This window comes from Saccopteryx leptura, chromosome 2, assembly GCF_036850995.1.
Source record: "Saccopteryx leptura isolate mSacLep1 chromosome 2, mSacLep1_pri_phased_curated, whole genome shotgun sequence".
Classification (NCBI taxonomy): domain Eukaryota; kingdom Metazoa; phylum Chordata; class Mammalia; order Chiroptera; family Emballonuridae; genus Saccopteryx; species Saccopteryx leptura.
In genome coordinates this window covers 51,788,559-51,800,607 of record NC_089504.1, presented here as the reverse complement: position 1 = coordinate 51,800,607, position 12,049 = coordinate 51,788,559, and the positions used below count along the sequence as shown (strand labels likewise).

The window sequence follows — 12,049 nt, the reverse complement described above, 5'->3', positions numbered from 1 at the left end:
CCTGGCTGGGAATCGAACCCTGGACTCCTGCATGCTAGGCCGATGCTCTACCACTGAGCCAACCGGCCAGGACTTTTCCTGTCCTTTTAATGAACCGCTTTTGTGCTTAAACTCAGTTACAAGAAAGAAGCTGAAATGAAAAGTTATTGAGTCCTCTCTTTCCAGAAAGAGAAAGTCAAATTGACAGCAGGTTCACATGGCTTATGAAATTGAGTCTGGTTTCCAGACCATGCTCCTTGTATCACATAATATACTCTAATTTTGAGCACAATGCTAAAGGCTTTTCTTATAAATACAGCCATAATAGTATTTCGGTCAATCATATGTGTGGAGATTTCAGACCGCACATATGATGGTGGTCACGTAAGATTATAATCGAGCTGAAAAATTCCTGTTGCCTCATCACAGCACAGCTGTCATAATGTCTCAGTGCAGCACATTACTCACATGTTTGTGATGCTGCCAGTCATAGAAAAGTATGGCACATACAGTTATATATACTACATAATATTGATTAGAGCAAATGACTATGTTGCTGGTTTATGTATCCACTGTACTATAATTTTTATCACTATTTTACTTATATAAAAAAAAGTTTGCTATAAAAAAGTATACTGAGCCTGACCAGGCAGTGACGCAGTGGATGGAGCATCGAACTGGGACACAGAGGACCCAGGTTCGAAACCCTGAGGTTGCCAACTTGAGTGTGGTCTCATCCAGCTCGAGCGCAGGCACACCAGCTTGAGTGCAAGGTCGCTGGCTTGAGCGTGGGATCATAGACATGACCCCAAAGGTTGCTGGCTTGAGCAAGGGGTAACTGACTCAGCTGGAGTCCCCCAGTCAAGGCACATAGGAGAAAGCAATCAATGAAGCTGCAATAAAGAATTGATGCTTCTCATCTCTCTCCCTTCCTGTTGGTCTGTCCCTATCTCTGTCTCTGTCACAAAAAAACAAACAAACAACAAACAAAATACAAAACAGTATATGCTGTGTTATATCAGCAGCCACCTCATACGTATTGTGTTTACTGCATCTCTTGATTGACTTATTTTCTCCGGAGCTTGATTAATCCTGTGTTGTGTTGTATAATAATGAGCTATACACGCTTTTAGTACAGCAACAGTAGGCTGGACCGTCTAGGTTTGTATAAGTGCACTCTGTGATGGTTCCATAATCAAACTAATGGCCTAAAAGTGTACTTCTCAGATTATATCCCCATCATTAAGCAGCACATGACTGTACATTGTTTATAAGCAATAGACACTGTTTAGTTCATGGATGTAATTGTAGTTTGTGAGAATTTTGTGTTTGTTTTTTTTGAATATTTCAATCAAAAAGTACTTTTTGAATACCTGTTAGGACAGGGGTAGTCAACCTTTTTATACCTACTGCCCACTTTTGTATATCAGTTAGTAGTAAAATTTTCTAACCGCCCACTGGTTCCACAGTAATGGTGATTTATAAAGTAGGGAAGTAACTTTACTTTATAAAATTTATAAAGCAGACTTACAGCAAGTTAAAGCATATAATAATAATTATTTACCAAGTACTTTATGTCGAATTTTTGCTAAGTTTGGCAGAATAAATCTGTATAAAACAATTTACTATACTTAAATCTATCTTTTTATTTATACTTTGGTTGCTCCGCTACTGCCCACCATGAAAGCTGGAACGCCCACTAGTGGGTGGGAGGGACCAGGTTGACTATCACTATGTTAGGAGAATGTCACTTAAAAATGAAACCGGTAATATACTTACAGTAGGTAGAAAATTAGCACTTGAGCCATCCCTTAACTACCATAGTACAGCATTTAAAATAAGCCATTTTGCAGGATGTGATCTGGAGACTATTGGTTTTCAAAAGTATTTCATGGAACCATAGAGTCTGCTGTTGGAGCTCAAGGGCTGCCCAAACGTCACTCAGGAGGCTGTGTGGAATGGGGTCGCCCCCTCTCCCACAACTAAACCCCTTATTTAAAATCTTATTTTAAAATTATTTTAGATGACAGGATTTCTTCTTAAATTAGATTTGAAGTAAAAAGTTCTGTTAATACAAAACAAAGCAAACAAAAAAAACCAATGCATAGCGTTGCTATAGACCATAGGAACAGGGTTCATTCAGCTGGGCTGTCACTGCGGGTAGGCAGAAATCCTTGGGAGGTGGTATCAGGTATTCTGGGTCTTGGAAAATGACTGATTAAAGGAAATGTCATTACTGTGAGAGAATGTGTGTGATGGCTAAGAGTGTTTTGGTATTAGCTCCATACAGGCTATGGAATAAAGTGCATCTTATATAGTCATTTTTTTAAGTGAAGAAAAGCTAGAGATTTATTTTCCCTAGAGCTCTTCCTTTATCAAAAACTCGAATCTAAATATTTTTTCTCTGTCTTTTGACCTTTTATGACCAAGTCCAAATGCTTTAGATGAATGCAAAATTTCATACTATGTCCATTTTCTTTTAGCCTCCTCACTTCACTCACACAGCATTACACTCGAGTTTTAACTAGTTTTTTTTATATAGTTGTCTGAAAATAGCATGCATCAAACATGCTGCAGACTGGTAAACAGTAGGCACTCAATAAGTAATTATACTGTTACTCAATTGTGCTTTGAGATTGTTAAATATAAGATTGTGACCTTGATGTACATTGTGATTATTACTAATGAACCTGGTTGGAAGCTGAATCACTCCGTCCCTGCTCTGAGGTAGAATGATTGCCTCCTCCTGTGTGTGTGTGTGTGTGTGTGTGTGTGTGTGTGTGTGTGTTTCCGAAGTGAGAAGGGGGGAAATAGACTCCCGCATGCACCCCACTGGGATCCACCTAGCATGCCTACCAGGGGAAGATGCTCTGCCCATCTGGGGCATTGCTCCATTGCAGAGGGAGCCATTCTAGTGCCTTAGGCGGAGGTCATGAAGCCGTCCTCAGCACCTGGGCCATCTTCACTCCAATGGAACCCTGACTGCGGGAGGGGAAGAGAGAGAGGGTAAGGGAGAGATAGAGAGAAAGGAGAGGGGGAAAGGTAGAGAAGCTGACTGGCACTTCTCCTGTGTGGCCTGACTGGAAATCAAACCTGGGACTTCCACATGCTGGGCCGACACTCTACCACTGAGCCAACTGGCCAGGACCCTGATTACCCCCTTTTTACTGGAGAAGACAAGGGCAGGATAAAAGGCCATGAAATATAGGATATTCAAATTTTATGGATGACTTTAAACACAATCAGAAATAAAAGTTTTCAATTAATTTTAAGTTGTTTCTATTCTAATATTCCAAATTATTGTGTAATATTGCCCTGCCATTTTAATTTTTATTTCTATTTGTTTTAAATGAATAACCAATAAGGGGGCAGAGAGGAACTTTCCTTCATACTGAATACTTTTTGCAAGTACTGTATTTTCCATAGCTAAAATTAAGAAGCTTCCATTGAAACTCTGAAAAACAGCATACAATTTGCCTTGCAAGCCACTTGGGGCTGTGGTCATTAATGTCAACTGAATCTCATTCTTAGCCATCAGAAAGCAAATTATAAATTAATTTTTTATTTACTTTTTTTTGGTATTATATGCTGGGCTTTCTTGAAATACAAACATAAATCAAGTAGTATAAACTTTAAAAAATTGTTCTCACTAAGTAATTTTAGGATAAAAAAGAGAAAGTGGGCCAAGCACGTATAATTACTGATTAGGAAAACTTCTGAGAAAATTCTTTGAGTGATTTGAAATCTAAAGAAAGTTAATCTTCCTCTCTTTCTATCTCATACATACACACTCACCTTTCTTTATTATTATTGTATTCTGATTTATTAACAGTAAGGTTGATCTTAAAAATTAAGCTCAAACCTCTTAAATATTTAGCATACGTAGGGAAGAAATCAGAAATAATTGAACCAACTTAAGGAGCAACTTCAGATTCAGAATTTAGCTGGAAAATTAGAGGTAATAATCAAATAAGTTGTGCATACTCAAAAAATGATTGAGGCAAGACATGTCTGCATATATTTATTTTTCTTTTACTAACAAGAGAAGATTAAAATTAATGAGACAGGAAAGAGACATGGTATTTTTGAGTTGGGGTTACAAGCTAGGAATAGAAAAGTGCTTCTGAGCAGGACATGAATGTGAAAGTCTGATATGGGGAAATAAGCTAAATGATTGTAGGAATAATTTAGGATAAGTCTTTTTGCCACTCAGAGACTTTATTGTCTCCTGTATATAAAATGGAGGCAAAAAATAGCTACTTGCAGTTTGCTGTGAGAATTGTGGATAATGCATTCTGAATGTTCAAGACACCATCAGCCCTAGTAGCCTGTGTAATCGCTCACGGTGTTAGAGCTAACTTAGAGAATTGTCATCAGCAATGCCTAATGACCAAATCGCCAGGGAAATGAATCATTGGCACTTTTCACCCTGTTATTTTTCTGTGGGAAATTATTTCCACCCCATTTATAACATTTATATTCTAATTGTGCAAAACAGTGGAAGTGGCTTCTGGTGCAAAACAGTGGAAGTGGCTTCTGGATTTTTTTTTTTGGCAGGGAAGGGCGTGGGTCTGAAATTCTCTTGGAAAGGTAAATGGGAGCTAAAAGCTCCAGAGGTCATCTTCATTCTGTAGCAACTGGTGATTTCAGTGACCTTTTTGGATTTTTATAGTAGAGTTTCAAAAATGGAATACTTTTTCTAAGTCCCATTGAGAAAAATGATCATAGTCCACCCGGTCTGTGGAAACCACACATCTTTCCCCTTGCATCTGCTAAGAGAACATAGAAGAAGAGAAACATCAAACAGTTTGAAAGGAGTTCTTAGGTTTATCTGATTACTCCAAGGTTTTCTTGACAAAAATCTCTTTTAAGAGCTCATTTAATTTTTACCTTTTACTATATGATATATTTATTTGATTTATCCTAATTTGTTCTTCACACCAGAAAGTCCTGTGATTCAGTAATTACTGTGATTATGAAGAGTTGCAACAATTAAAGCACTGGGGAGTTGCTATCCACAAAGACATCTTTGTGTGTCCCTGAGGTTATGCTGTGCTCTCCATCCTGATGCAAGAGAAAAGTTTTAAAACAGTGGTTATTTCAGCATTCTTGTTCAAAATTTGATCTACCTTATTTTCACCAGTTGGTGACTGGTTTCCATGGAAATGGAAGTGGAATAAGCATTCCTCATTTTAGATTCTCAGCTGCCCCATGCCAACTGAGAGCTGTAAATGCCATTTGGTTAACAGCAAGGATCCAGAATTCTTCCATTTTAAACTAGCAGAGGGAGAGGAAAAGAAAATGTTTGCCAAGTCATTTCACTTTTCTTTCTTTGAAAAGGACACAGTTTTATGATTGTCTGAGCTATTGACTGACGGTTACTGGACACACACAACTTCCAACTGTGCCTCTTCTGACCAATCAATTTAAATCTCTTTTCCACCCTTCAAAAAGTTTCTTACCTCATTATAATTTAACTGGCCTGTGATTTCCTTCCTGGTTGTTTACCTGCTGTCCCAGTGATGGGCATTGAACAGGAAAGTGGTCAAAAATGTTGAAAAGGAAATAGACAATTGGGTGATCTCAATTATCTGCAGCCTGAAGGGAGGAAAATGTGGAGAAAGGGCACAGGGGTGAGTTGGAAAATTCTCACTGAAGAGAGAATGTTAATTTTACCATAAGAATCTTCCATTTCTGTGGTTATCACCTATAACTATACACTTACTAGAGCTATTCAAAAGGGAAGATAATGAAGAAAACTATAAATAAATACTTGCACTTACAGTGTTTGAGTTATCAATACAGTTGTTTTCTTTTGTGTTTGGAGTCTGAAAATTGAATCAATCTGAATGTTAAAATAAAATTATAGTAGCATTAATACATAATGTTTTCTTTTATATTTTAAGATGTTCCAGATACTAGATCAAGAAGAATTGTGACCCTACTTCCTAAATAGCACAGAGTGGGGTTCTATGAACACACTTCTCCTTTTGGGGTAGAGAAAGGAGCTTCTCTAGGTCCCAATGTCTAACTTTAATGAAGAAAACCAGACATAATGGCCTCTAGCCATGGGCTGCCCCTGTGTCTCTAAGTGTGGTCTCACAGCTCGCCAAAGCAAGTAATGTGTCAACTAAGGAAATAACGATTCTTACCCTAGACTTTGGAAACTGCATGAATACTACAGGGGAAATCTTACTGATGCTGAGCAAGCAATGGAAGGCCTGACAGTTTCTATTAAAACATTGTATTCATGGGAAAATATCACTGATGACTTTTGGTTGTTGTAGATAGTTTATGTGTTCTAGTGATTTGAGCAAAAAGCATTTAGAATATGCAGAGGGCCCTGCACAGAATAGGCCTGGAAGGTCAGAGTACAAGCCAGGTGTGGGCACGGTGGGGACTTGATCTCTGTGGCTGCCTCTGCTCTCTCAAGAGAAGGAAGCAAGTTCCTTATTCTCTTAATCTATAATCTTCCTGGTTTGGAGAAACAGGGCAGGAGGGGATTCATTATGGGCATAAATGGGTATGGATGGGAGAAATCCACTTAAATTGTAGCCAGTCTTGTAACGAACAAATGGCGTTTTATTTTAACAATAAAACTAAAATTATGAAAAGACATGTAGTTTATTATCTAGCACACGATGCAGCTATAGCCATTCTTACATCAAACAAATGTGAGTCATGTTTAAAGTTGTAGTTTTTCTGTAATATTATGAAATTTGAATTTTAGTAGAGTCATAAATGGATTCAGTTTGTAAAAAATCTCTACCAGTTTTTCCAAAGGCCATTTGGAATCATTTTATTGAAAAATCATTCTCATTAAAAGCCACTGTCACATTGGCAAGCCTTGTTCCATTTTTACTAAATCTCACTTTTCTGGCTCCTCTTTCAACAACAACTTTCAGTGTGATGGAAATTCTTCTCAAATATTACTTCCATTGACTGTTTAAAATCTTGTATCTTTTTAAAAGTTCATTAGGCAATTGATTTGCTTGAAATGCCTCGTATCATTTGTTTGCGTTTTACGTTTACCCAGAAAGGTAAAGTTCTCACCCTGAAAAGCATACGGATACTTGAGTTAGCCATAATCTCATTAGTGCTAGGATTGTTTGCTAATATCTTTCTCACTTGATAATTATGGTACCCTGTTAAAAAGAACCTTGGACAGTGATCTAATAGCTTCAAAGGTGCAACTTCTGAGCATTTCCATTAGAAAAGGTCTCAAGTCATCATGACTTTGTTCTGGCCCTGCTAAGTGTGTGTGTGTGTGCTTAGGATGTATGCATGTTCCTCCAGAAATATAATTTGGGTTTACTCTGGGAACACGAGAACTTGGTGTCAGGAGATCTGGGTTCAAGTTCTTTTGTACTGACACTTGCTACATTCCTTTGATGGTCACCCACAAGAATCTGTTTCCTTATTTATAAAATAGGGATAAAAACACATGTAATGAAAGATTATTGGAGAGATCAAATTAAGTTAAATATGAAAACCTTGGTGAAACTACCTGGCAAATAATAAATAAGTGATCCTTACCATCTTCATTGATTATATGCCTAAACTGCAAATGGATTAAGTATTCTTTCAAATGGAAACTCTTATACATTGTATTTGTTGAGTTTATTAGTTTACATAAAATAGCATTCAGTATCAATATTAAATCATAGGAAGTTGGGGTAGAAAAGGTAGAAGCATGTGTTTTTTGGGTCCCAAGAAGGCATAAGTGTCTTTGACTCTGGTGTGTACCCTTTGTGCCTAGAAACCACAGGTTGGCAAATTATAGATAGTGGGTCAAATCTGCCATTGACTCTGTAGCTACGAATGATTTTAATGGTTTGTTTGTTTGTTTGTATTTTTCTGAAGCTGGAAACAGGGAGAGACAGTCAGACTCCTGCATGCGCCCGACCAGGATCCACCCGGCACGCCCACCAGGGGCAACGCTCTGCCCACCAGGGGGCGATGCTCTGCCCCTACGGGGCGTCGCTCTGCCGCGACCAGAGCCACTCTAGCACCTGGGGCAGAGGCCAAGAAGCCATCCCCAGCGCCCAGGCCATCTTTGCTCCAATGGAGCCTTGGCTGCAGGAGGGGAAGAGAGAGACAGAGAGGAAGGAGGGGGTGGGGGTGGAGAAGCAAATGCGCGCTTCTCCTATGTGCCCTGGCCAGGAATCGAACCCGGGTCCCCCACATGCCAGGCCGACGCTCTGCCGCTGAGCCAACCGGCCAGGGCTGATTTTAATGTTTTTTAAAGGTTCTAAAAAAGGGGGTGGGAATATGTGACAGACTCTGCACAGTTCTTTAAAGCCTAAAATATTTACTCTTTAGCTCATTATAGGAAATATTTGCCAACCCCTGCTAATAAACTCACACAAATATGATCATAATAAAAACTCATCTCATGTTATTTCCAAATGAAATATGATATATATACTAAAACATTGAATTGACAATTATAGACTATGATAAATTAAAATTTTTGGAGGGAGACATTCCTTAATCATGGGTTTCGTCCTTCTATAATGTTGGGACCTTCCTGGGTGTGAGGAAAGGTCTCTGATGACTCCACAGGGAGAGTGGGGAACAGCTGCCAATGGACAGAAGGGCTAGCCGTTGCTTGGGGAAAACGAGGCTCAAATGGTGATAGCTTAGTAAATATAAGGTGTTTGAGCTATCTACCTCTACTTTTGGACCACTTTCTCAGAGGGCAAAAGGACCCTGGGCCCAAGGGTCTCCCAGCATCTCAGAACCAAAAGTGTATTGCAGAAGGCGCACCAGGGGAGCCCTCGGATCAGAATTTTGTGACCACAATTTACCTGTATTTTAGACAAATAATTTTGTAAGAGTTACCAAGTTTAGGTGACCTTATCCCCTACAAAGTAAGGCTCCCATCTTCAGAAGTATTTTGAAAGTTTGTTTTGATGATCTAGAAGCAGTCCCAAACAAAGTGAATGAAGCCAGACATTTAAAATATCATCTTTCTCCATCAATCATTAACAGAATTTGAGAAAATAACAAGTATTTTTAGCCTGTTTTACAGTGTAGAAGTATTGAGTGCTAGCTACCTAAATATTTTCACGAAAGCAAGTAGAAGTAGCCCTGGCTTTGTTCAGTGGTAGAGCATCAGTTTGGCACGTGAATGTCCCAGGTTCAGTTCCCAGTCAGGGCACAAAGAACCAGTGACCATCTGCTTCTCCACCACTCCCCCCTCCCTTCTCTCTATGTCTCTCTTCTCCTCCTGTAGCCAAGGCTCCACTGGAGCAAGTTGGCGCAGGCGCTGAGTATGGCACCGTGGCCTCGTCTCAGGCACTACAATGACCCCGGTTGCAAAGGAGCAACACCCTAGACGGGCAGAGCATCGCCCCCTGGTGGGCTTGCCGGTGGATTTCGGATGGAGTGCATGCAGGAGTCTGTATCTCTGCCTCCTCGCTTCTTACTTAAGAAAAATAAAATAAAAGAAATAAAGCAAGTAGAAGTATAACCATTAAATAGGTTACTGCTAAAGAAACATGGACTTGTGAATTATTGCTTATCATTCAAGAGTTCCAGGCCAATGGATTTCATTGAAATTACTGCATCATATATTTATCTTTCTTTCTGTTGAATTCCTAGAAATACTTTCTTCAGGATGTGCTAGGTACTCAACAAATATTTACTGAATGAATGTTTCAGAAAAGTTAATTATGGGCCAGGAAATGGAAGTGGTCTCATTATATATAGTTAACTAAGTCATTATAGTAATATTTATATAGGGAGCTTACAATATACATGAATACAGGTAAAGTTGAAATATTTTCCATGCAAGGTACATTCTAGCATCCTGGTCTCTTATTTTGCTACTTTAGAATTATTTGTGTGAGATGGTTTCAGTATATATTTGGAGAAGAGAAATATGTATAGAAAGAAACAGACCACAAAAAGTCATAATTATAATCTGATACAGTTCATTATTTCTTTCATTATCTTTAAAGATCTTTTTTTGATCTCGGCATATACACTGAGTACATACTTCATGTTTCATGCTTTAGTGAGTTCAAATTATGAAATTTTCTTTTAATTATGATGATGTGAAATCACAGGAAAATCAGTTCAGGTGTGAGGAAGAAAATGTTCAGGCAATTTGGCAAATACCAAACTTAAGCAAGAACTCTTGGAGCAGAAATTCCTATAACACTTTGTACATAAACCTTGATTAGCAGGTACCTCAGTACTTGGTAATTATTTTCATAAATATTAGAAGACCCCTCTCAGTGGTCTTAGGTTCAATTGGTCAGTCCAACTGATACAACTCATTAAGCCACAAGTATGTATAAATATATAATTAGGAGGTAGAAATACAAGGTACTAGAAAGGAAACCCCAGCTGCATTTCTTCAGAAAGAGTGCTCACTAGTCCCAGGACTGTTTCCTGCTTTTCCCCTGTCCCTCCACCACCACCACAGGGGACATGTCAGTTGTGCAAGAGTGAGCCACATTGGGTGTGTGAGAGTCATTTTGTCTTAGAAGTCCTGTACTTTAGGAACAATATTTCTTGCAATAGCAAATGAATATAGCTTCCAGAGCCACAAAAGAAAGGGCATGCTCCACTTTCAGGTTCTACTCTCTGAAACTCAAAGCCAAGACTTCTTACCAGGCATTTATAGTCCTGGCCACAGACCTCCCGTTCATGGTAGCACACCAACCAAGGTTCATTTATACCAGAAGAAATGTTACTTGGTAGCTGACATCCCATCTTTATCAGATATCAAGGGGAACAGAGCTAGATAGTTAAACCAAAGTCATTTTTCCATAGGTAAGGAAAAAAAGGTTTTGTTGATTCTTTACTCACCATCTTCTTTACCAAGATTGTGAGCACCACAGACTCAGATTTTTCAACTTTGTATGCCTCCTGCTCAGAAGATCCTCAGGACACAGGGTGTGAATTACAGACTTGAGAAAGGAAGGGGGAAGTAATTAAAATAATTATTAGAAGGTACTTTGATAATTTCTAGAAAATAACAACAGCATTTCTGGCAGAGTTCATTGCTTACTTAAACAGTAAGGGCTACATTACTGTTTCCAGGGATCATAGGTAACACATATCCCAGTAAAGCAGAAGTTGTCCAGTGGAGAAGATGGGAGTTGTGTTGTATCCTCCGCTTCCAGGGGAGACTTAGGGAGACTTGGATCTTCCATATCCACACTTAAAAACTTTTCGGAGAAAACACTTGACTCCCAGATCACTAAGAACCGACTTAAAATGAATGAGCAGGAATAACTAATTTCTGTCTAGTCATAAATCAAGGAGTAAGGGAAACAATTTCCGAGTCTTCTATTTGTGGTAGAAAATGAGATCAGGCTGTTCCCAAAGCCCCAACTATGTGGGGTAAAAACTAGTAGATCTGTGTCCAAGACTAAACAGAGCCCTCTGATATGGGTTAGGGGGCTTGAAGAGCAGATTTGTAGGCTCTTTATAGACCCAGGGTTGAGGTGGGAGGGAGGAATAGCATCATGGAATTGCTAGGGGATGTAAACTGTCATGGGCAATCTGAATTCATAGAAACAAGCTCAAGTAACGCATGGAAAAGTAATCATTAAAGGGGAAAAAAAAAAGAAAAAAAAAGATAAGCCAAAGAGCTTTAGAGGGGTAAATCTAGAGTATTAACCAGGGAACCAAGAACTTTTTCCGTGATTAGTATATTTCATCAATAGGGATCTCAAATACACTATTCATTTCTTTAGACATGCAGTAGCATAGTTAACAACAAATTCACTTAACAATAAATTAGTTATTGTGCTAGGCTGGGGTAGATAGAAGGAGGAGAATAAGAAAGATGTCAAAGGTCTAGGCTGGAGATGATAAGGAAAAGGAAAAATGGCAGAGGTAAGCAAAGATTTTTAAAGCATGGTATTGATCACTTGGGTTTTCATTTTACTGTCATTTGTGTTCTGATTGAAATATCCTTCTTGAATTACAACCAGTATTGTAAATAACTGTATAAATTCTTCAGACTTAGATGATTTTTTTTAAACTTAAAAAAATTATAAACTCACAAAAAGTGACAAAAATAGTATAGGTCCCCCACACCCTTCACTTA

General features: G+C 38.7%; 1 protein-coding gene across 4 annotated transcripts in view; it reads left to right on the top strand.

The window, feature by feature from the left end:
- PCSK5 (proprotein convertase subtilisin/kexin type 5) overlaps positions 1–12,049 on the top strand; it is a 449,146-nt gene that overhangs the window by 143,880 nt on the left and 293,217 nt on the right. The gene's annotated exons all lie outside the window — the stretch shown is intronic.